Genomic DNA, 24833 nt, shown 5'->3' with positions numbered 1-24833 from the left:
AAGCGATTTTATGACCGATTTCCGTAGAAACTAACGGAAATCGGTCATAACATTGCACAAAAAATCATTGATTTTCAGATCGGACATGCTGGAAGTAATCGATCTGCCGAAAAATTGTATGGTGTGGATCCAGCATCAGTCAGTCTGGCGACTGAGAAAATCCACCAAAGAATTATCCTTCCCCTGAAATGAACTGCTCTCAAAGGCTAGAAACCCACTAGGAGAGCTTTTCTGAGCGCTTTGTGATTTGAAAAGCTCTAGCTAATATAATGCTATGGGTGTGATCCCACTTGAGTGATGTGATTTTATAAAAATACCCCATAGCATTGCATTACCAAGAGCTTTTTCAAATCACTCACGCTTACAAAGCGCTCCCAGTGGGTTTCTGGCCAAAGATATGACTGTCTGTTCTGCCCAAAGGAAAAGGATAAGACAATGAGAGGTGGACTCCTTGCCCATTCACATTAGAGGCTGCTGTACTATTGTCCGCCATAATCAGCATATTTTTGTCTTTAGTTTTTGTTTTTAAGAGACCTGCATGCATTCCAAATTGCTTATACTGTAGTAGTTCTCAATGCTTTAAACAAAACAAAGTCTCTAAACAAAACAAAGTCTCTAACAAAGACCAAAGGGCCTGAATTAGTTCTGAGTGAAATTGGGCTTTCCACCCTCTTGAGCTTGCAGCGGTGGTACGATCAAGGAATGTCCTAATACAGGCTCTCCAGATTTGTCCACCAGGACAGGGCCTGATGTACTGAATTCTAAATCCAGAACATCTTGTCCAGAGATTTCTGGCAGCCATCCCATTGTAGCAGCATAGCCAACTGAAAAATCCTGTATCTGGCCTGGGCCCATCTCACTGCTGGAGTGTAGGCTGTAAGATTTCACAACAGGGATATATCCTATAAATACATCTTTAGGAAACAAAACCTGTAAATCTGTAGGATAATATATTTTCTTTCTTAGGGGAGGAATGATGTCTGCACCCTGGCATGGAGGTGAATGCCCAAATATATATATTTTTCTATTCAAACCAACTCCTACTTGTCCAGATTAATTTGCACCATAGAAACCTATGGTGGAAACGCATCTGCTCGGGATGTGAACCAGACGGAAAAATCAATCAGAGTGGACCCTGATCTGACTACTTTGATTTGACTACTTTGTTAGGGCTTGTACACACTATCAGCTTTTACTGATTTGTTTTAAGTGTTGCCGATTTTGCAAATCACTCTAAAAGCGCTTGTATAATGATTTCCTATGACAGTGTTCACATTTGAGCGTTGTGTTTTTTTTTTTAAATCGCAAACGTGCTACCTGTACCATTTTCTGAGTGTTTTGGCTCAATGGCAGGTTTAGGGAAATTGTAAAGTGCTTGAAAAAGCGATTTTTATTGCGATTTCGTGAGTGCTTTGATGCATACATTGTATAAGCCGAAAACGCTGTGAAAACGCTTGCTTTCAAAATCTTCCCATAAATTGCCAGCGCTTGCGATTTATAATGTGAACAAGGCTTTAAAGGGCAACTGTAATGAGAGGGATATGGAGGCTTCCATATTTATTTCCTTTTAAACAATACCAGTTGCCTGACAACTCTGCTGATCTATGGCTGCAGTAGTCTCTGAATTACACCAGAAACAAGCATGAAGTTAAGCTTGTCAAATCTGACAATGTCAGAAACACCTGTATGCAGCATGCTTGTTCAAGGTATATGGCTAAAGGTATTGCCAGGCAACTGGTATTGATTAAAAGGAAATAAATATGGCAGCCTCCATACCTCTCTCATTACATTTGTCCTTTAAGTCATTTGGAAGTAGGGGACTGTCTGTAGTTGTTTAAATTTCCATTGAGCAAATACAATAAAAAAAGGTGAAATACAATTTGAAATGATGTCTATTTTCCTGGATAACAATGGCAGCTCCAATGTTTTTCTCACTGCATACACCCACCCTTCAGCAGAATTATAGCTATAATCTCTGGTCTGATAATCATACCCCCCCCCCCCTTTTTTTTTTTTTTACAAATAGTTATATATATATATATATTTTCTATTTTTGGTAGGATTTTATTAATTTTATAACAGAGAAATACAAAGCACCAAGTAATCGGTCTGATAACAGAACATCTTATTCGGATAAATATCAATTGAAAAGTTATGCAGCTGTAGACCAAGTCCTTGGGAGACAGCTACTAGAGCATATCTACTTGTTCAGAGTAAAGGTGGCCACCAATGGTTCAATCTCTAGCGAAAAATCGTTCGAGCGCTCAGAAATTCTGATCGGATTGGTTGTAAATATTCTCTGCTGATGGGCACAATCGATTACGGATGATTATAAAAATAGTCGTCCGATTGGATTTTTGTCAAACCAAAATTTGTATTTTCCTGTTGGTTGTGATCGATAGGAAGCAAAGGTTGGTTTGTTGATGGTGTAGTGAACGATTTCACTTCCAATCAGAATTTTCTGTTGCTCTAATGATTTTTCGCTAGAAATTGGATTGTTAGTGGCCACCTTAAAGGTAAGGAGCTACAAATAACCATATAACCATAAGGAACAACCCTTCTCCCACCCTAAACACGAAAAAAAAAACTCCTGCCTCCCATTCCCGTATGCTCTTTCTGATGGGTTTAGAATATAAAAAAAAAATTAGAGGAAAATATGACAATAAACAAGAGGTAGACATCCTTAAGATTTACTTCAGTGAGACAGTTCAAAGTGTCCAAGGGTGTCTATTTGTTCTAAACAATACCAGGAGGAGTATTTGAATGGTTCCATTAGTTTATATGTTTCCTAGCAGTACCCTTTAAAAATCTGAAGAATCCAGTAATATTCTACATATGATCAATGTGCTACTTAGACAAAAATATCATAGTTATTCAATGGAAATTATACCTGTCGTGTATTCAGTAAATTTCCAAGCACATTTCCTTTTTTGACTGCTTCCTCTTCAACAAAAATAATACTTTATACACGGAATGTAACTACCCGTGCAAACTCAATCACTGTAATTCTCGGAACAGAACAATAACATAATGATTGTTGACTGTTTACATCCCACACAACTCCATTTCCGGCATGCTGCCATTTTGTGCTCCCTTAGTGACAGGTGACGTAACCCCCCGAATTCTCAGAACAGAGTTGTCCTCCGGACTGGCACCCTCGTGCTGCCTGCTCCATGCCTTGTTTACAGCGCTGGGCAGACAAGAGAGCCTCAACAGGCTAATAATAGTAGAAGGTGAAGCTCCGGGCCGGCGGGCCGTGTCCCCTCCTCTTCCTCTGTTCTCCCCATCATCATCATCACAAGGGCCCGCCTCGGCCTGCGCACGCCCCTTTTCTCCCCCCTCAGTGTACACACACATCCTTCTCACCCTGATTCTTTAGCTCAGCCAAGCTAGTTAGCGGGCAGCTGGTATAAATATCTCGAAGAGACGCCGAAGCCTACGCAGTATTGGGAGAGAGCTCGGAGGATACGAGCAGCTGGGGATACATCGCACCGACCGAGGAGAGCTGAGCTCGGCCAGTCTCCCCCTCCCCTCCTGTTGCCTGCATGTATTTACTGTCTAGCGGCTCCCGCTCAGCCCCCAGCCCCAGGCAGCTAGAGCCAGGCCTTGCCGGAGGAGTGAGCCCGCACAGCCCGGAGGTGCTGCATGCAGGTAAGCTGAGCGGCGGCCTTCCGCTTTGTTTAGCTGCCACATGACTGGAGGGGCACCCAGGTCTTCTCTTATTAACCCCCTCCCCCCGACTGCGGCCTTGCCACGCTTTACTTCCCGTGTGGAGAGTGTGAGTGAAGAGGGGACACCCCAAACTCCTCTCTGCTCCCTATCATGTATGGTGTATGTAGCCTTTTCTTTCACTTCACTTTGCTTTATTGGCTTAATTCTTTGGTACAATCTGTCTTCAGGAGACTACAGATAAGCTAATGAGGACAGCACTGTAGCCTCTTCTTTAACAAATAGGATTACAAAGAACTTTTTTTAAGACTGTAGCTAACTTAAGAATATGGTAACAAGGCAAAGCTGAATAAGCAAAGATGAGCTTAAAGTTCGACTTTTAATGTTTTCCAATATATGAGTTTGGCACAAAGGCACACCAGAACTGTGCACAGGGTTAGAAAGTTTTGAGCTCAAATAACCAGAGTTTGACCAGCCAGCCACCCCTAGTCCCCCAATCAGACTTTAAAACGCTAATTGCTACACAACCACTGGCACATTGATACACTTTTTAAAAGCGCTCCCTAAAACGCTCATGAAATCGCTTACAAACTGCTCATACAAAATGCTGGTGATTGCGATTAGCGATAGCGTTTTGTAGTGGGTTCCAGGCCTAATGCTGGGGATACATGGTACGTTTCTGTACTGTGTATCAGCTGATAATATTCAGCTGGCCTGATCAAGCCACTTGACCCCCCGCCCGCTCGATTCCCGTCTGTGGACAATGGCAGGGAATCGAGCGCTGATAAGGAAGCAGGGGCGAGCGGTAATCGATCCGGACGCGGCTGGGGTCGACCCGTGTATTCCCGACATAAGGGCTGGTTCATGCTGGCCCTTTCTGGGAAATGGATCTGTTTGTTTTGTCAGTGCAGTTCCATTTACCCATATATCCAGAACGTCATCGCCAAAGTAGATTTGTGCTGGCTATAACTATCTGTTTTGTAGCCAGTGTGATTAAAAGATCAGTTTCTCAATGCAGTGCTTTAGCATCCGTTTCTGTTCCACTCAGCGGTCCGGATAAATCGCACATATCATGCGGAATGGATCCGTTCAAGCTGGCCAATTGACAATGCATCCATAGGTTGGATCCGTTCGCATACATTACGATCTGCGAGCAGACTTTTTTTTTTTTCTGCCAATGTAAACCGGGTCTAATACTTGTCTGTCTGTTTGTCAGGGTAATAGGCTCTATTCACAAAGAGCAAAATTTTACCGGTAAACTCCGCATTTTTTCCTCATTAACTAATATTTTCCGCATGCGGGAAAAAAGATGTGGAAACAGACATTATTCATGCGGGAATCATGCGGTAAAAAGGTCGCATGAAAAAGTGTTTAAAAAAAAAAATATTAAAGTCCACCAAGCACAGCCCTTAAGCCTCCACACTTCATTAAAGTCAATGGGATGCGGAATATATCACCTACTATTTGTAGGTGATAAAAAATCGGTAAATAACGACTAAATGATGCGCCTGAACATTTTTGAGAATTGATTTTTTTTTTATTGCGGAAAATACCGACTTTTGCGGAAATTTTTCCGCATGAATCCCGCACTTTTTCCGCATGCGGAAAAACATGCGGAACATTTTGAGAATGTCAGCTTGACGGTATTTTGGTCGCAAACTTCCCGCATGTACTTTACCGCATGCGGGAAGTCTTTGAGGATAGAGCCCATTGTGTGTAAATGAAGCTGATAAAAATCATATAAACTAAAAACTTGTACATTTGGGATGCCTTGGTCCCCTCTCTGCTGAGAAAGCAATGCCTGGTACACACTATGCGATTTCCCGTCAGATTGACAGTCGAACCAATGATTTCCAACACGTCTGATCTGTCTTCTGATCAATTTTGTATAGACGTGATCAGAAAAATTATTGGAAATTGGTTTGATGATCAATGTGATGAGAAATTGCATGGTGTGTGTACCAGGCATAACATGTACAGCTGCCCCCTGGATCTCTAGTTGACTAACAAGCCCGTCGTTCCTCCTCCTTACACCACTCTTCAGAAGCCGCTCCATTGTGCAACATGCTGTCCTTTCTTCCATCTCATTAAAATTAGTACATCTCTCCAATTTAGTGTCGCAATGTGTCTGAATAAGCTTGCGCCTGGAATTGTCTCCTTAGAGAGCAGATCCTGATTTCTGTTGGAATTTGATTGTGTGTGTATGCAACTTAAAACAATACTGAGGCTCTGAAGGAGTTGCTCAATTATGCATGGCAGCCTTCCAGTCCTCTCTGTAACTTTGGGCTCCAGTAAAGTTCTTCGACCAGCTTGGTTGAATCACTCTTTGGCCCTCTAAGAAGTCTTCGGTAGTACTTGCATCCCTGAGTACTTCTGAAGACAAGCTGATCTGGGTTCTCATATGCACCCATCTTCACAAGCACTCTGTGAGGGCTTTTGCAGCCTGCCAAGGAGTCCCGAAGTGTGGAAATTCAACTGGGGGCATTGGTGGGATGGAGGAGAGCGGATCTATGGGATCCAGATCCTTCCTGCTCCATATTTATATTTTTCAGATCGCCGTTATATTGCTTTAAAGGGAACCAGAGACACCAGACATCGAAAAAGAAAAAAAGATTTCATACATGCCTGGATCGCTCCCACGCCGCAATCCTCCGCTTCCTGGATCCGCCGGTACCGGGTTCCGTCACTTCCGGCGGACGCGGCCAATTGTCCGCATCACAGGGGCTCCCAGCATACCCTTAATGGTATGCAGGGAGCCTCTGTGATGCGGACAATTGGCCGCGTGCTGACGCCGACTGGCCGAAACTACGGGACCCGGAACTGGCTGATACAGGAAGCGGAGGACGCCGGCGTGGGAGCGATCCGTGCGTATGGGGCTGGAGGAAGCCCCAGGTATGTATAAAATCTTTTTCCTGACGTCTCTGGTTCCCTTCAAAGGGTACCAGAACCAAACGGTTCTGGTGTCAATGATGGCTCCACTGTGTAGGGTTCAAACACATACCGGCCGCTCCTCCTGTTCCCCTTGTCTGCCGCCGTTCTTAGTGTAATCATGCCGGTGTCCAGCGACTTGATTGAACTTTGACCTGGACATACTGCGCCCTGTGTGCTTCTCTCTTCACTTCTGGCAGCATATGACGCTTTCTTTAGTGGAGTGCACACGCAGCATGGAGGGGGGTCAGCGTGCTTCTGAGCCCCGCACTATGCGCCAGTCAGAAGTGAAGAGGGAAGGACATACTGTGCACACAGGGTGCAGTATGTCCAGGTCACAGTTCAATCAAGTCGCCGGACACTGGCATGAATACACTAAGAACGGTGGCAGATGGAGGGGGGCAGGAGGAGCGGCTGGTATGTGTTTGAACCCTACACAGTGGAGCTGTCATTGACACCAGAACCGTTTGGTTCTGGTATCCTTTAAAGGATACCCGAAGTGAGATGAGATAGACATGTGTATGTATAGTGCCTAGCACACAAATATCTGCTGTGTTCCTTTTTTGTTTTTGTTTTTTTTTTTTCTTCTTTCTCTGCCTAAAAGTTAAATATCAGGTATGTAAGTGGCTGACTCAGTCCTGACTCAAACAGGAAGTGACTACAGAGTGACCCTCACTGATAAGAAATTCCCCTTTTTTCCTTTCTTGCTCTCAGAAGCCATTTTCTGCTAGGAAAGTGTTTTGTAGTTGGAATTTATCAGTAAGGGTCACACTGTAGTCACTTCCTGTCTGAGTCAGGATTTATGCTGGGCATACACTGTGATATTTATGCGCCGGATAGAGCCGCTGGCTCGATCCCGGTGCGGCCCCGCTGGCGCCTGGATCCATTCCCGCTCGTCCCCCGCGGGCGCTCCTTATTTTCCGCTTTTTTTCTTCCCATTGTCTACCCGCAGGTATCGAGCGGGGAATCCAGCGCCTCGCTGATCGGACCTTTAGGAAATTATCAATCGAGCCATCAGCGGCTCGATTGATAAGAAAAATCTCACCGTGTATGCCCAGCATTAGTCAGCTACTTCATACCTGATATTTAACTTTCAGGCAGAGAAAGAAAAAAAGGAACACAGCATAGTTATTTGTGTGCGAGGCACTGTACATACACATGTCTCTCATCATGTCACTTCGGTTATCCTTTAACTCCCCTCAAATCTACCCCTGACATTCCAAATTCCTGATATTAGTGATCTGTGTACGCATGCGCAATTAAGGTACTCATACATCATTTGATGTATGAGCACATCGGCCATGAGACAAATTGCACCCTGTTTAGAGAGGGATTTGTTGCCTGCCAAAGCACTGAACACTGATCAGAAATGAATCTGTTGCCTGCCTGGCCTATCCCCACCCCCCGGGTGCCTGTACTCTTTAAAGTTTTTCCTTTTTGCGGACGCAACTACTGGTTCCCTGACTCTAAGTCCGCCTGTACTATGTGACGTAGTGACTGCATACATGCACCAGTGCCACGTGGTAGTCGGACACCACAAGAGGCCAGGAGTTGCAGTAGACAGGTGAGATTTTAACACTGCACACTAAGGGCCCTTTTCCACCAGCGCGTTTGCGCTGGCTGAATCGCAAAGATGCAAACCGCTAGCGATTTTACAATCGCTACGGTTTGCTTTTTAACATAGGAATCGCGGTAGGTCATTTCCACTACCGCGATTCGTTTTTTACGCGAACGCGCGGTGGAGCGATATTTGCCGCGATTTTGCTATGCAGTGCTTAGCAAAATCGTGGCCGCAGACGTCGAATCGCCGGTAATTGCGATTCAGCAATCGCTAGCGTTCAGCGTGACTGCTAGTGGAAAAGGGCCCTGAGGGGCACTTTTACACTTTATGGAAAGGGGGGAGACTGACACACCAGCCAGGGGTATGTTGGCCGTTGTGATATCGGAACACCGTTACCACCCCACATCTGAGAGCTTGTGACTACGATTCTCCAGCTTGTCCAATCCACCCAGTCAACCAATTTCTGTCATTTTAAGGCAGTCTCTTCCAATTTAAAAAAAAAAAAAATTATCAAATCAAAAGGCCGATCAGGCTGCAGCATCAAGTGATGTATGTGCACCTTTACTGTCTCCTCAAGGATTGGGACTTAATCTCTCGGGCAAGAATTTGGGGCAGACTTCTGTGAAGACGAGTTGTTAGCACTAGCAATTTTATGTGCCTATGAACCTATGGAATGTGGGCAGGATGCTGTGTTTTTACTATTCACCCACGCTCCTCTTCTAGTAGTGTCTATAAACTAACCCCCCCCCCCCCCCCCTCTTATTATTCCTAACACTATGGTGCCCAAACGACTTGGGGCCTATTTCCACTACATGCAGATTGGATGCAGAAAAACTGACTCCAATGAATGCCTATGGGAAAATCTACATCAGAAAAATCGCGTTAAGTAGAAACGGGCCCATAGGCTTTCATTGGAGTCAGTTTTTCTGCATCCATTCTGCATGTAGTGGAAATAAGCCCTTAGCGTTACTATTATTTCCTGTGTAGTATACAAAAGGCTACGTTCCATATCGGGTGCCCAACTCACCTCTCAGGTGCCTGATTACCGATAATTTACACAGACATCTAATAGATGCCTGCTGATTCTTACAGCTAAATGACCTGATCCAGCCGTATAGGAAAATTCAATGCTGCATTTGATCACTCCCCTGTACTGTACATTTCATCATACATAGATTGCTGGCAGTTAAATCAAAATTACCAAATTGGCTGAGACTATCAACCAGTGTATAGGCAACTTGTCGTCTACACCAGACTTTAGGGACCATTGTTGTAGATGTGGTATTGTTCCAGAAATACAGGAAAAACCCATGGGTTTGCAGAGCCAGGCTGGTCCAATCTGTTGCCAAGGGTAGCCGGCGTGCCTTATTTTGCTTAGTTTTGGAGATTTCTCTGATTTCATTGGTACGGACATCTGAATTACTATGCCCACATCTGTTGTAATACTCTTCACTTTGTAGTAAGAGTAATTAAATGCAGCATCTCCTAGCAGCCAGAAATCATTCGATTGAATGAGTTGAAAAGTATGGTTGCTCAGTTCTGCACTATTCTGTTAATAACTAAAACCCTTGGCCTGTAATCTAACGAGTCCCCATCTTTTAATTTGTTTCATTCCCCTTGCTTTCCAATCCTCTTGCCTTGTAATTGTGCACTTAGCTCTGGTGTGCTCGTTTTGGCCTTCTCTTCTTGCCCATGAGGAAAATAAACTAACATTGTGGTGAGCTGCAGTCTGGACAAAGGCTTTGGATTACATTGATAACATCACTTCAATGATTTGCTCTCTTCACTCAGGGGTAGATGAAATTCAAGACCTTGATTTTAGCATTATTTTATGACTTTCCTCCCCACTGACATTTTTTATTATCAGCTTGTCTTGTGGAAACCATCTATTTTCAAGCTGTATTGGTTAAAAAAAAAAAGGGGGGTTTCAGTAGATGACATTTAGTGTACTGCTTAGTTTTTTGTTTATAGTAAGAAACTTGAGACTCTTTACTGTACAGTATTTTGTATTTCTCTTGAAAGCACTTTATCTTTTTATGAAGTATTGTATGTATGTGCCTTTAGGAGGTGATGTACTCCACAAAAATGTAGATTTGTTTCTTTTATAGATCTACCCTGTGCTCATTGGCATTGAAACATGTTATGTCTTCAAATAACAAACACCATAACCTGTTGTGGATGTTACTTTCTGATTGAGTGTATTTACCACTCTTGAAACTGAGGCTGGATGGCAATCTTGTAGTACATTGGTGACTTTTTTTTTTTTTTGTATGTAAAGGATCTGAGGCTCAAAACAAAATTTCTTTACCAGTGGTTGCGTAAGCCTATAGCTATATTTACCACATGATGTATATGTGGGAGTTGTAGGAATGAAGAGGAGGTGATTGTAAAGCACAAACTCATACCTTCGGCCTACCAATATAAAAAGATTGTAGCTGTGGCGTATTCATTGAGCAATAGTTTTGTTCTAGTGGGCAAGGACTAACTTTTCCTGAATTGTTTAAGTACTTTCACATCATCTACCAGCCACTGAGCATCTTCTGGCTGCAATTTAATGTAACAGAATGGCAGGATTTGTAACCACGTACACTCAAAGGATTATTAGGAACACCATACTAATACGGTGTTTGACCCCTTCAGAACTACCTTAATTCTACCTGGCATTGCTTCAACAGTGTGCTGAAAGCATTATTTAGAAATGTTGGGCCATATTGATAGGATAGCATCTTGCAGTTAATGGAGATTTGTGTGCTGCACATCCAGGGCACAAAGCTCCCGTTCCATCACATCCCAAAGATGCTCTATTGGATTGAGATCTGGTGACTGTGGGGGCCATTTTAGTACAGTGAACTCATTGTCCTGTTAAAGAAACCAATTTGAAATGATTTGAGCTTTGCAACATGGTGCGTTATCCTGCTGGAAGTAGCCATCAGAGGATGGATACATGGTGGTTATGAAGGGATGGACATGGTCAGAAACAATGCTCAGGTACCCCGTGGCATTTAAACTATACCCAATTGGTACGAAGGGGCTTAAAGTGTGCCAAGAAAACATCCCCCACACCATTACACCACCAGCCTGCACAGTGGTAACAAGACATGATGGATCCATGTTCTCATTCTGTTTACGCCAAATTCTGACGCTATCGAGACTCATCAGACCTGACAAACATTTTTCCAGTCTTCAACTGTCCAATTTTGGTGAGCTCATGCAAATTGTAGTGGAGCTGAGTGGTACCCGGTGGGGTCTTCTGCCGTTGTAGCCCATCCGCCTCAAGGTTGTGCATGCTGTGGCTTCACAAATGCTTTGCATACCTCTGTTGTAACGAGTGGTTATTTCAGTCAACGTTGCTCTTCTATCAGCTTGAATCAGTCGGCCCATTCTCCTCTGACCTCTAGCATCAACAAGGCATGCCGCATACTGGATGTTTTTCCCTTTTCACACCATTCTTTGTAAACCCTAGGAATTGTTGTGCGTGAAAATCCCAGTAACTGAGCAGATTGTGAAATACTCAGACTGGCTCATCTGGCACCAACAACCATGCCATGCTCAATATTGCTTAAATCTCCTTTCTTTCCCATTCTGACATTGTTTGGAGTTCAGGAGATTGTCTTGACCAGGACCACACCCCTAAATGCATTGAAGCAACTGCCATGTGATTGGTAACTGCAAGAGAACCCGAGGTGGGATTTTATTATGCTAGTGGGGCACAGAGGCTGGTTGTGCACACTAACACCAGCCTCTGTTGCCCCATGGTGTGCCCCCAGGACCCCCCTGCACGCTGCTATACCCCCCGCAGTGCTGGCGACACGCAGCGTGTCGCCAGCACAATGTTTACCTAAGCACTGTCTGTCAGCGCCACTCCCCCGCCTCCTCCGTGTGGGCGCTACCCGCCCGCGTCACTTCCCTCCAATCAGCGGGAGGGAAGGGACACAGGCCGCGGTTAGCGCCGATGCGGGGGAGCGGCGCTGACAGACAGTGCTTAGGTAAACATTGTGCTGGCGACACTCTGCGTGTCGCCAGCACTGCGGGGGGTCTTGGAGGCACACCATGGGGAAACAGAGGCTGGTGTTAGTGTGCACAACCAGCCTCTGTGCCCCACTAGCATAATAAAATCCCACCTCGGGTTCTCTTGCAGTAATGAGAAATTGAACAGGGGTTCCTAATAATCCTTTAGGTGAGTGTATGTTAGTGCTTGATATGTGGTGCAGTTACCTAGCAGCAAAAACTGCATCTTGTTGGATCTGAGTGTGGCTGCGCTCGCAACTGTCAAGTGCTAGCAAGCATTTGGTCACTGCATGAGAGCAGTAGACAGGTGGTTAATTCAGTACCTTCAGTCTCCTTAATGAGATAGGCCTTAACCTTGCTTAAGTTGGTAGCATGTCTATTAGGAGTGGGGTTTTGACTGAAGCGTAACTGCAATTGTACGCATTGCGTACATTTTCATGCATTCCCGCTAGTGCAGGAACATTAACACCTATTTTTACCCGTTGGTGGTTCAATGCGTACATTTTTTTTTCGCATTGAACCACCGACGTGTAAAAATGTATGTTAATGTTCCTGTACCAGCACGAATGTGTAAAAATGTACGCAGTGTGGCCCCCCTCCCAACTCCAAGTGACCGGTCGTTCAGACGTGTGTTCTACGTTCGTTCACCAAGCGGATCCGTCAAAACAAGTCTTATCAGCGGAACGATCGTTTGTATACACGTCTGACTTGACATCTGAACGACCGGTCGTTTGGAAAAATCAGACGTGTATGTACCGCTACAGCGCCACACTAATCCAACATGCATACAGACTGTTTCAGATTGGTTGATCCTCATCAGTGCATGTCCTTATTACCTTCTCTGTAATGCTACCCTTTTCCTGCTATCTTTCCCCCCCCCCCCCTCCCCCATTTTGGTCCTACATGGTAACCCGCTAATTTTATTTTGGCATCTGTATGCTTTACTATTGGTAAATACTTCTATGTCCTTTTTCAAATCTATTCTTTCTTGTCATTGAGCACTGACTGTATCCCTGAGGGCCCGTTTCCACTATCGCGAATCCGCATGCAGATTCGCATAGCCAATACAATTGGATGGCCCTGTTTCCACTTGTCACTAATCCTGAGGGTTTTTCTGTGCGGGAGAAATCTGCATGGAAGAGCCGTCAGAATTCGCACCCCGCTATGCGAATCGCCGCTAATTTAATAGGGAAATCACATGCAGTTCTGTCATACGTATTTTACTGCAATTTTGCATAGAAAGTAATGTTAAATCACACAGGCAGTGACATGGTTAAAATCGCATCAATACTAACCTATGCGAAATCACGGTAAAATACGCATGCGGTATTGTACCCGCATGCGACTTTGTCAGCGGCAACACCGCACAAGTGGAAATGGGCCCTGACACATACTAAGAAAGAACCACTCACTCTGAGCAGGAGCGCACCCAAGCTGTAATAAACAATGGGGCTCTTCTACAACTCTGACTGTATTTTATTAGTCTGTGTATAAGAATCCCTGTGGGGTCTCTGGAAATTGCTTTAGTTCAGTAGTGTAATGACACCGTGTACACTCACCTAAAGGATTATTAGGAACATCTGTTCAATTTCTCATTAATGCAGTTATCTAATTAACCAATCACATGGCAGTTGCTTCAATGCATTTTGGGGTGTGTGTGGTCCTGGTCAATGCAATTTCCTGAACTCCAAACTGAATGTCAAAATGGGAAAGAAAGGTGATTTAAGCAATTTTGAGCGTGGCATGGTTGCTGGTGCCAGATAGGCCGGTCTGAGCACAATCTGCTCAGCTACTGGGATTTTCACGCACAACAATTTCTAGGGTTTACAAAGAATGGTGTGAAAAGGGGGGGACAACGTCCTGTAGGTGAAAATGCCTTGTTGATGCTAGAGGTCAGAGGAGAATGGGCTGACTGATTCAAGCTGATAGAAGAGCAACGTTGACTAAAATAACCACTCGTTACAACCGAGGTATGCAGCAAAGCATTTGTGAAGCCACAACATGCACAACCTTGAGGCGGATGGGCTACAACAAGACCCCACCAGGTACCACTCATCTCCACTACAAATAGGAAAAAAGAGGCTACAATTTGCACGAGCTCACTAAAAAATGGACAGTTGACGACTGGAAAAATGTTTGTCAGGTCTGAGTCTCGAGTCAGAATTTGGCGTAAACAGAATGAGAACATGGATCCATCATGCCTTGTTACCACTGTGCAGGCTGGTGGTGTAATGGTGTGGGTAACGTTTTTTTCTTGGCATACTTTAGGCCCCTTAGTGCCAATTGGGCATCGTTTAAAAGCCACAGGCTACCTGAGCATTTTCTGACCATGTCCATCCCTTCATAAGCACCATGTACCGATCCTGTGATGGCTACTTCCAGCAGGATAATGCACAATGTCACAAAGCTCGAATCCTTTAAATTGGTTTCTTGAACATGACAATGAGTTCACTGTAATAAAATAGCCCCCACAGTCACCAGATCTCAACCCAATAGAGCATCTTTTGGATGTGATGGAACGAGAGCTTCATGCCCTGGATGTGTATCCCACAAATCTCCAATTGCAAGATGCTAGCCTATCAATATGGGCTTACATTTCTAAAGAATGCTTTCAGCACCTTGTTGAATCAATACCATGTAGACTTAAGGCAGTTCTGAAGGCGAAAGGGGGTCAAACACCGTATTAGTATGGTGTTCCTAATAATCCTTTAGGTGAGTGTGTATATATGTGTACATTTTAACATTTTTCATTGTGTAAGTACTCAGACTGCTTTGTGATCATAGAACCAGAGTACAGGCTGCTTCAGACTCCGTGAGAGTAATAACTGCTCTTGCTTTGATTACATTCTCCAACACTGTTTAGACAGATTGAAAGGCACAGTATTAATCGGTAGCTAAAGGGTTACATGAAGTGCATATATATATTGTACTTAAAGGACACCTAAAGTGACAGCAGTAATGTCAGCTGCTGTATTTCCTTTTTAAAGTAAACCTGTACTGGAAAAAGTTCCCCTGGTGGGTACTCTCTCCTCAGTAGGGGGAACCCTCTGGACCCTATTGAGGCTTCCCGCGGTCTCGTTGCAGCCCCCGGAACGCACAGGTGACAAATAAGACAGCCTGTTCAATATTTACCTTTCCAGGCGAAAATAGCCGATCTCCGTCGGGTCCGTTCTACTGCGCAGTACAGCGGCCTGACGAAGATTGGCTATTTCCGCCTATTCTCCCCCCCCCCCCCCCCCTTCCTCCCAACTCAGACTCCGCTAACTTGCATATTACAATCTTGTTGATTGAAAGTATGTAACATAAAATGCATCTCTTAACTGCCAATGCTTAGAAATTTTAAAACCACTTAAGGGCCCTTTTCCACCAGCGTGTTTGCGCTGGCTGAATCGCAAAAACACAAACCGCTAGCGATTTTACAATCGCTACGGTTTGCTTTTTAACATAGGAATCGCGGTAGGTCATTTCCACTACCGCGATTCGTTTTTGTCGCGAACGCGCGGCGGAGCGATATTTGCCGCGATTTTGCTATGCAGTGCATAGCAAAATCGCCGCCGCAAACGTCGGGGAATCGCCGCTAATTGCGATTCAGCAATCGGTAGCGTTCAGCATGAACGCTAGCGATTGCTAGTGGAAAAGGGCCCTATGAGAGGGGTATGGAGGCTGCCATATTCATTCCCTTTTAGACCATACCAGTTACCTGGCTATCAACTGATCTTCTGCCTCTAATACTTTTAGTCATAGACTTGGGCCTCGTTCACATCATACACTCATTTGGAAGCACGTGGTAACATGCAAGAATGGCAGAAGGGTATAGACAGCCCTTCTGCCATTTGCATCAAATGAGCTGCGCAGCAGTATGATGCGCTTGCGTACTGCTGCCTGCATTCTTCCCGCAAGAGCGGAGCTGACCCCTTCACTGTCAATGGGTGGGATCAGCAGTGCAGCGGGTAGCAGCGCAGATGACGTGCGATCGTACGCGTTGCATTCCGATTGCATGGCCATCTGCGCTGCATAGATGGTAATGAGGCTTAAAACTAGTCCTTGGTAAGAGTACTTGTAGAGGGTACAGACAGGAACAAAGAACAATCAGGTCCTATCTAATGTAAATGTGGGTACATGAAATGGTTTTTTTTTTTTTTTTTTTTTTTCATCCAATCTTACCATTTCTATGCAATATAAGGGAACTGCCTAAATTATCTTTTCAGTATATTCACTTAATTTACCCTTATGCTACATAGAAATGTAAGATTGGATGAAAAAATTGTACCATGTATGGCTACCATTAGAGTGATGTGCAGGTACTCTGCAGGAGAATGAGGGGATTCTTCCATTACACATTCTTCATGTACAATCTGAACCAGGTTTATGGGTGATAAACACTCCTGTTCAATGTGCACAACATTCTCAGTGGATTTCCTGCAGCTCTGTGGGGAGTGCATATGTGTAGTACTACTGTGTAACTTAACGTAAATCTGAGACAGATTAAATTTTATACATATTGTACCTGAGGCTTCCTCCAGCCCCCTTCAGGCTAATCTGTCCCTCGCTGTCCTCCACCACCTGGATCTTCGGCTATGGGTCCAGGGATGCGCTTTGAGTCCTATGGGAGAAAAGCGCTTTACAAATGTTATGGTATTGTATTGTATTACTTGAGCCAGTCTGGTGTAGTGCGCATTCACACACTCTGCCGCCAGGTACTATACCTGAGCAGCACTATTGCGCAGGTGCAGAACTCTCCTGGCCGTGGGAGCGGCACACGGCCGGACTGCACTGACTGGCTGAATTACTGGGACTCCTAGCAGATCAGGTGGTGAAAGAGGACAGCGATGATTCCTGTGTACACATCATATATACAGTCCCAATCAGATATGTATATCTGACTTAAAAAATATGGGGACTGCTTTATTGAAGCAGCACAAGTAACTATTTTTTGATTGCTTTATTTCATTTTTTTTTTGTTGGCTAAGCACAGCTATTACTGTATATATAATTTGGTGACTATTATCTGAGAAATGGAACATTTTATCATATTTTCTATTTTAATTACAGTTCACATTCATTAGGAGTCGGTGCATTTTTTTTTTTTCCTCGACTCCAGGTACCCAAAAAAGGGCTTCTGCTCCGACTCCACAGCCCTGCTTATAATGCATTTAGAATATCGTTATAGTAAACTCAGGTCCCAACAAATGCATCTATATACAATGTATGACAAATCCTGATATAGTAAGCTTCAGATGTAGTAAACTACTCTTCCTGGTCCCTTTTTTTGAGTTTACGACAATGGAAAGTGATGGCTGGTGACTGCACCCATACTCAACAAAGTTTCATATTGAAAATGGCTGCACTTTGTACGTGTACTTGCGCCGACTGGCAGAAGGTTGCCCTCGCCAATAAATTACATTATCTGAGCTCTCTGACCTTTGAATTATCTAGACCATAACCCAGTTGAGTATTTTTGAGACTACCTCAATCATTACTTCAGTTGGATCCATCCACCATACGCCTGTCGGCAACTATCATCAGATGTATTGCAGTCTGAGGCCTGGTGCACACCAGAAGATTTTTTTTTTTCTGAGCGTTTTGAGTTTTTAAATCTGCTGCTAATGTTCTTCTGTGTCAATGCACACTGGAGCAATGAGGTTTTGTAAAAAAAACAAAACCATAGCATTACATTGGAAAGGGCTTTTAAAACCTCTAGTGCCCAAACGCTAGAGGTTTCAAAAGCTCTTTCCAATGTAATGCTATGGTTTTTTTTTTTTTTTTTTTACAAAACCTCATTGCTCCAGTGTGCATAGATACATAGGATAACATTAGCAGCAGATTTAAAAACTCAAAACGCTCAGAAAAACTCCTCTGGCGTGCACCAGGCCTGACTCCAGATAACTCCAGCGTCTTGAGTCACTGGCCACTGTCCTTGCTGTCAGGTTGATAAAATAAATGTAACCTATGCTTGCTCAGTGTTCTGGAGGTTTGGGCTGGGGAGATGGTATGGAAGTGTAACCGGTTAACTGGTTTGTTATAGACTAAACCAGTTTGCAGAAGAAAATTAGCCCCTTTATCTTTTCTTTTTTTTTTTTTTTTTTTTTTTTTTTTTTTTTTAAATAAATTACCTCAGTACTCACCACAGTTCCAGCACTGGATGCTCCTGAATCTTTTTGACAAGCACTTGTTAAGTATGTTCTTGTACAAGCACATCTGTACTGGGCATGCACAAGCATGGTCTGCTCATGCGCTGTAGAATGAAGCTGCGCTTGCTCTGCTTTTTCCTCTCTGAATTACTGGCTTAGTTCTGCTAGGCATGTGCAGACCAAACTCGTGCATGCCCACTATGGATGCACTCATACATGGAGGAGTGCAGCCACAACAAAGATGGACCTGGGCAGCAGTGATGAGCTAGGAGGATCTGTGAGGCCTCTGGACTATCCGGAGACTTCTCTCTACTTAAAGTATCTGGTCGCAGGTTTGCCTTAGTTTCTTTCCTCAGTGTTCCAGGACAGATAGTTAAAATGAGGCTCCTCCCCAAGTACAGGAACACTAGCACCTCCCCCTAGGTAGTCCCTTTTTTTTTTTTTTTTTTTTTCCCCCTGCTCCATTGGATGCAAGGGAGATACGAACTAATCTGTCCTGCTGTAGATCTGTTGAACTCATGCAGTGTGCCAGCTACTGGCCATGTGGTTGCTATTAGACTAAAGTCTGGTAAACACTTTCAATTATGATTGGCCAATCAATAACCAGTTTTACCACCTCCATGTAGTATGAGGGTTGACAGATATTGAATACTATGAGCAGATTATGTAGGTAAACCTTCATTCTACATGAAGGCAGGGCTGTGGAGTCTGTACAAATATCATCAGACTCCTCAGTTTATTGAAACCTCCGGCCCCCACAGCCCTGCATGAAGGTGGTAAAATTGGTCCATGCAATGCTCTAAAACAATTTAATCTTGATTGTACATGTAAGCTGTCATATTACATTAAAGTGGTGAAATTAGCCAATCAAAATTGGATAGGTGTATGCACCTTAACCACTTTACCCCCGCCCGTACGAATTTCTCCGTCCCTTTTTCCATCCTTTAACCCCCAGGGACGGAGAAATCCGTACTTTGCGCGCTCCCGCTCGTAAACACGCCGCCCGCCGCTAGTAAACACGCCGCCGCCTGCTCGCCCGGAGATCAATGAACGGGAAAATCCATTCCCGTTCGTTGATCTTAGCCCCGCAATGATCCGCTGCTCTCCGATGGGCAGCGCGATCATTGTGAAACGATACAAACTTACCCAGCCTCCAAGTACTTCCTCCAAGCTTCCGGAAGGACGCTTGGAGGTCGCATTAAAGCAAAAAGTTACTGTGGCCATCTTGTGGCCAAATAGTAAAACTACCCCCTACACATTTTTCACATACAAATTACTTTTACACAAAAAATTAACTCATTACCTCCCACACTCCGAATTTTTTTTTTTTTTTTTGTAATAAAAAAGATTAAAAAATGTACAATAAAAAAAAATACATAGTTACCTTAGGGACAACTTTTTAAATATTATGTCAGGAGGGTACAACACTGTTTATAAACTATGGGCTTGTAATTAGGGATGGACGCAAAACTGAAAAAAATACACCTTTATTTCCAAATAAAATATTGGCGCCAAACATTGTGATAGGGACATAATTTGAATGGTTTTATAACCGGGACAAAAGGGCAAATACATTTCATGGGTTTTAATTACAGTAGCATGCATTATTTAAAAACTATAATGGCCGAAAACTGAAAAATAATTAATTTTTTTCCCACATTTTTCCTATTTTCCCATTAAAACATATTTAGAATAAAATAATTCTTGGCATAATGTCCCACCTAAAGAAAGCCTAATTGGTGGTGGAAAAAACAAGATATAGATCGTTTAATTGTGATAAGTAATGATAAAGTTATAGACGAATGAATGGAAGGAGCGCTGAAAGGTGAAAATTGGTCAGGGGGTAAACCCCCCTCAGTGGTGAAGTGGTTAAGGCACTACTCCTCACAGCAATATTTAACCTCCCTAGCGGTATTGACTATACACGTCCATACAAAACATGCTGTGAACAGTATTGAGTTGCATACACGTTAATACACTCCTGCACTGTATACTAGACCCTTGCTTGACACATTTTGGCAAGTTACTGGGAAAAAGTTATGAAAATTAATTGGATCACTTTTTGCACAGAAATCCTGGGGAAGGTTAACCACTTGAGGACCGTGGGCTTTACCCCCCTTAAAGAGAACCCGAGGTGGGTTTGAAGAATTTTATCTACATACAGAGGCTGGATCTGCCTATACAGCCCAGCCTCTGTTGCTATCCCAAACCCCCCTAAGCGGAAAATGACACTTTGTGAAAAAAAAAAAAACTATAAAAATCAATTTCCGCTAACTTGTGACAAAAAATAAAATCTTCTATGAACTCACTGTACTACTAACGGAATACCTTAGGGTGTCTTCTTTCTAAAATGGGGTCATTTGTAGGGTTCCTATACTGTCCTGGCATTTTAGGGGCCCTACACCGTGAGTAGTCGTCTTGAAACAAAATTTCTCAAAATGACCTGTGAAATCCTAAAGGTACTCATTGGACTTTAAGCCCCTTAGCGCAGTTAGGGTGCAAAAAAGTGCCACACATATGGTATCGCCGTACTCGGGAGAAGTAGTACAATGTGTTTTGGGGTGTATTTTTACACATACCCATGCTGGGTGGGAGAAATACCTCTGTAAATGACAATCTTTTGATTTTTTTTTTTACACACAATTGTCCATTTACAGAGTTATTTCTCCCACCCAGCATGGGTATGTGTAAAAATACACCCCAAAACACATTGTACCACTTCTCCCGAGTACGGCAATACCACGTGTGGCACTTTTTTGCACCCTAACTGCGCTAAGGGGCCCAGAGTCCAATGAGTACCTTTAGGCTTTACAGGGGTGCTAAAAATTTTGCACCCCGCCCACTTGCCAGGACAGTTAACAAATCCCACAAATGACCCCATTTTGGAAAGAATACACAACAAGGTATTCCATGAGGGGAATGGTTAGGTCATTGAACATTTTTTATTTTTTTTTGTCACAAGTTAACGGAAAATGACACTTTGTGTGTAAAAAAAAAAAAAAAAAAAAATAAAAAAAAAATCTTCTATGAACTCGCCGTGCACCTCACATAATACTTTAGGGTGTCTTCTTTCCAAAATGAGGTAATTTGTGGAGTCTGTCCTGGCATTTTAGGGTCTTTGCAATCATTACATGTATGGCTAGTATTAGGGGTTTCTGCTATACTCCTTATATTGGTTATACGGGTAATGCACTCTGGGCTGAAAGGAATGATATGCTGTCTTATATCGCCAACCCAGGACAGATCAGCAATATCAAGCATGGAAACCGATCCTTCTTCCGACTTTTATGCTTACCTGTTTGGTTTTCAAGCTTACCTCTCCTCTCCCTGGGACCATGTGCGAAATACCACTGAGTGTGTGCCTACTCCTGTGTCTGGAGTTCCCTAGGTTCTAATAGTGTACCTGCTCGTGGTACCTCTCAAAACACTCCCCTATGCATAGGCCAGGCTGGTCAGGACATTTGGGACAATAATAATAAACGGTGTCAGTCCTTGTTCCAGCCCTGCTGAAGACACAACGTCTTCTTCGGATGCGCTGACCTGGGGTACTCGGAATCTGATAGGCGTAATGCCTTCCATGCAAAGGAAAGATCCAGTTCTCCCAGCCTTACTGTAGAGAACAAAGCTGTTGTAAACTGCCAATTGAATCAGATAAAAAGACACTTTCTTATACCAGCGTCTTGTTTTCCGGGTAACTAAATAGGGCGCTAACCTCTGGTCATTGAAGTCCACCCCTCCCATGTTGACATTATATTCGTGGACGACAAGGGGCTTTTCAATGACCGCAGTTGCCCGTTGAATTTGGACTGTCGTGTCTGTGTAAATGGTGGACAGAAAGTAAATGTCCCTCTTGTCCCTCCATTTCACCGCGAGCAGGTCTTCAGTACGCAAGGCGGCCCTCTGCCCCCGTTCAAGTCTGGTGGTAACGAGCCGTTGGGGGAAGCCCTGGCGACTAGGCCGCGCAGTGCCACAGCATCGGATTCCTTCTAACTGTAAGTGCTGAAAGAGGGCCACACTTGTGTAATAATTGTCCACATAAAGATGGTACCCCTTCTGGAACAAGGGTGACACCAAGTCCCACACAACCTTTCCACTGCTCCCCAGGTAGTCAGGGCATCCGACCGGCTCCAATTTTGAGTCTTTTTCCTCAGACCCTAAAACGACATGTATAGCCTGTGGCCCTTTCACAGAGCTTATACAGTTTCACCCCATACCGGGCGCGTTTGCTTGGGATGTACTGTTTGATGCCAAGGCGCTCGGTAAAGCGTAAGAGGGATTCGTCTACACAGATGTTTTGTTCAGGGATATAAGCATCTGCAAATGTTGATGACAGGTGGTCTATGAGGGGCCGAATTTTGTGGAGCCGGTCATAAGCAGGGTGGCCCTTTTCATGACAGGTTTTGTCGTGGTTGAAGTGCAGGAAGCGCAGGATGGACTCAAATCGTGTCCTGGACATGGCAGCAGGGTACAAGGGAACATGATGTACTGGGTTCGTAGACCAATATGACCGCAATACATTGTTTCATTAGTCCCAAGTGAAGGACAAGGGCCAAAAAGATTTTAATGTCGGAAACTTGGACTGGTTTCCACCGGAAAGGCTGGGCATAGATGCTCTCCGGGTGCTCGGTGATGAATTGTGTGGCTTTACGGTTGGTCTCAACCACAATTAAGTCCAAGAGAACCTGGGTGATGAACAGCTGCAAAAAGTCTAGGGCCGTTCCTAGGTGAGCTGTTGCCACCTGGACTCCAGACTGGGCGGTGAAAGGGGGCACTACGGGTGCGGCGGAATCAGGGGATTGCCAATCTGGATGTGCCAGCACCTCTGGGAGTCTATGGGTACTACGGGCCCGTCTTCTTCTTGGTGGTTGCGCTGGGGGTACTACTGCACTTGCCACCGTACCAGTTTCAACTTCCATGCTGGCACTCACCACTTCACCAGGGTCTACAGAAGTACTGGTACCAAGTCCAGGAGATGCTGCGCTGCTGGTGCCTGCCTCACCAAGAAAACTATCATCAGCGCTAGCACCACCCTACTGCCCTTGAGGCGGATCCTGCGGTCTGACGACATGGGGTCTGGTACGCCTGGCTCTAGCCGGGACCAAAGCCTCGTCATCACTTTCGGTCAGGGAACCACTGCTTTCCACAGGTTCAAATTCGGACCCCGATGATTCGTCGGGTGAGTCTTCCCAAAAGATCTCATCCGACTGGTCCATGTACCTGTATACCTCCTCATCGGAAATCCCCCTTCTTGCCATTGTGGATTGCTAAATTTATGGGGTTTTCCTCCGAGACTACCCAGAAAAAAGAGCACCTACCTAGCAAAAGGGAGTATTTGAGAGGTATTGGGGTTGGTGAGAAGTGGGGTCTCAGAGGCAATCCACCAATCACGGGACAATCAAATACAATTACAGCACAATCAACTCCAATCACAGCACAAGCAAATCTGATGCACTCGGAAGGTGGTGGTTGGAGGTGGTGGGGGGGAGGGTGGGGTTGGGTGTGGCGGGAAGTGGGGTCTCGGAGGCAATCAAACAATCACGGGACAATCAAATACAATGCACTCGGACGGTGATAGGTGGGGGGGGGGGGTCTGAGGGCGATTTGAGGGGGTGGGGGGTTGATCAGGAGCCCACATGGGGCAGACTGAATCCTGATCTGATGAGAGGCAGACACAGGGGTTTACTGATCGAAGATCAGTTAGTGATCGCTGGGGAGGACAGATGTAAACAATGCGCAGGGGATGTAATCAGGAGGGGGGGGGGGTATGAGGGCAATCGAGGGTCTGGGCAGGTGATCGGTTACCCCCGCGGGGCAGTTAGGGTCTGCTCTGATGGGTGGGGGTGCTGAGGGGTGATGGACAGGTGATAGACAGGTGATCAGAGGGGGATCAGGGGGTAAGGTAGCTGTATATAGGGTGGTAGTCTGGGATGGGGTCTGGGGGTGATCTAAAGGTAGGCGGGGGGGATCAGGGGTGATTAGGAGGCAGTTAGGGACCTAAGCTAAGGGATAGCGCCGCTAGTTAGTGGGGGGGGGGGTTTATAGGGGTGCAAGGGTGCTGGGCAGGGGTCTGCTGGGGTGATCAGGGGGGGTATGATGCCTGGGGTGGGAGATCAGGGGGGCTGTGGGCAAAATAACGGTGTGCGCTATACAACTCGCAAGTGCTTCCTCCTCGCTGGTGGTCTCTGGAACAATGAGACCACGAGGCGAGGAGGAAGCACGTATAAGGCACTTTGTTTACCTAACAAAGTGCCTTTATACTCATGTGATTGGCTGATTATGCGGATTCCTCCGCTCGTCGCCGCTGCTAAGTGGCCGGCGAGCGGAGACTAAATGCCGGGCTATCGATCCCCGGCGGAGGATCGCGTCACGGATGACGCGATCTCTCCGCCTATGCCCCTAAAAGGACTGCCGCCTCTGTGGGTGAGCTGGTCCTTGCGGGGTCCACTTCCCGGCCGCCTCTGTGCGTTAGGCGGTCGGGAAGTGGTTAAAGCACACCTGAGACGAACCAATGAAAGGCATTGTTACCTGTCTGGAGC

The 24833-nt window shown here is 44.9% G+C and overlaps 1 protein-coding gene across 1 annotated transcript in view; it reads left to right on the top strand.

The window, feature by feature from the left end:
• Positions 1 to 3115: 3115 nt before the first annotated feature.
• CNOT6L (CCR4-NOT transcription complex subunit 6 like) overlaps positions 3116 to 24833 on the top strand; it is a 75384-nt gene continuing 53666 nt past the window's right edge. The window contains exon 1 of the mRNA XM_068233558.1: positions 3116 to 3651. The gene's annotated coding sequence lies outside the window, so the exon portion shown is untranslated. The remainder of the gene's footprint in view (positions 3652 to 24833) is intronic.

Source organism: Hyperolius riggenbachi, chromosome 1, assembly GCF_040937935.1.
Source record: "Hyperolius riggenbachi isolate aHypRig1 chromosome 1, aHypRig1.pri, whole genome shotgun sequence".
Lineage (NCBI taxonomy): Eukaryota > Metazoa > Chordata > Amphibia > Anura > Hyperoliidae > Hyperolius > Hyperolius riggenbachi.
Note: the sequence above shows the minus strand (reverse complement) of the source record. Positions and strands in the feature narration are given on the sequence as shown.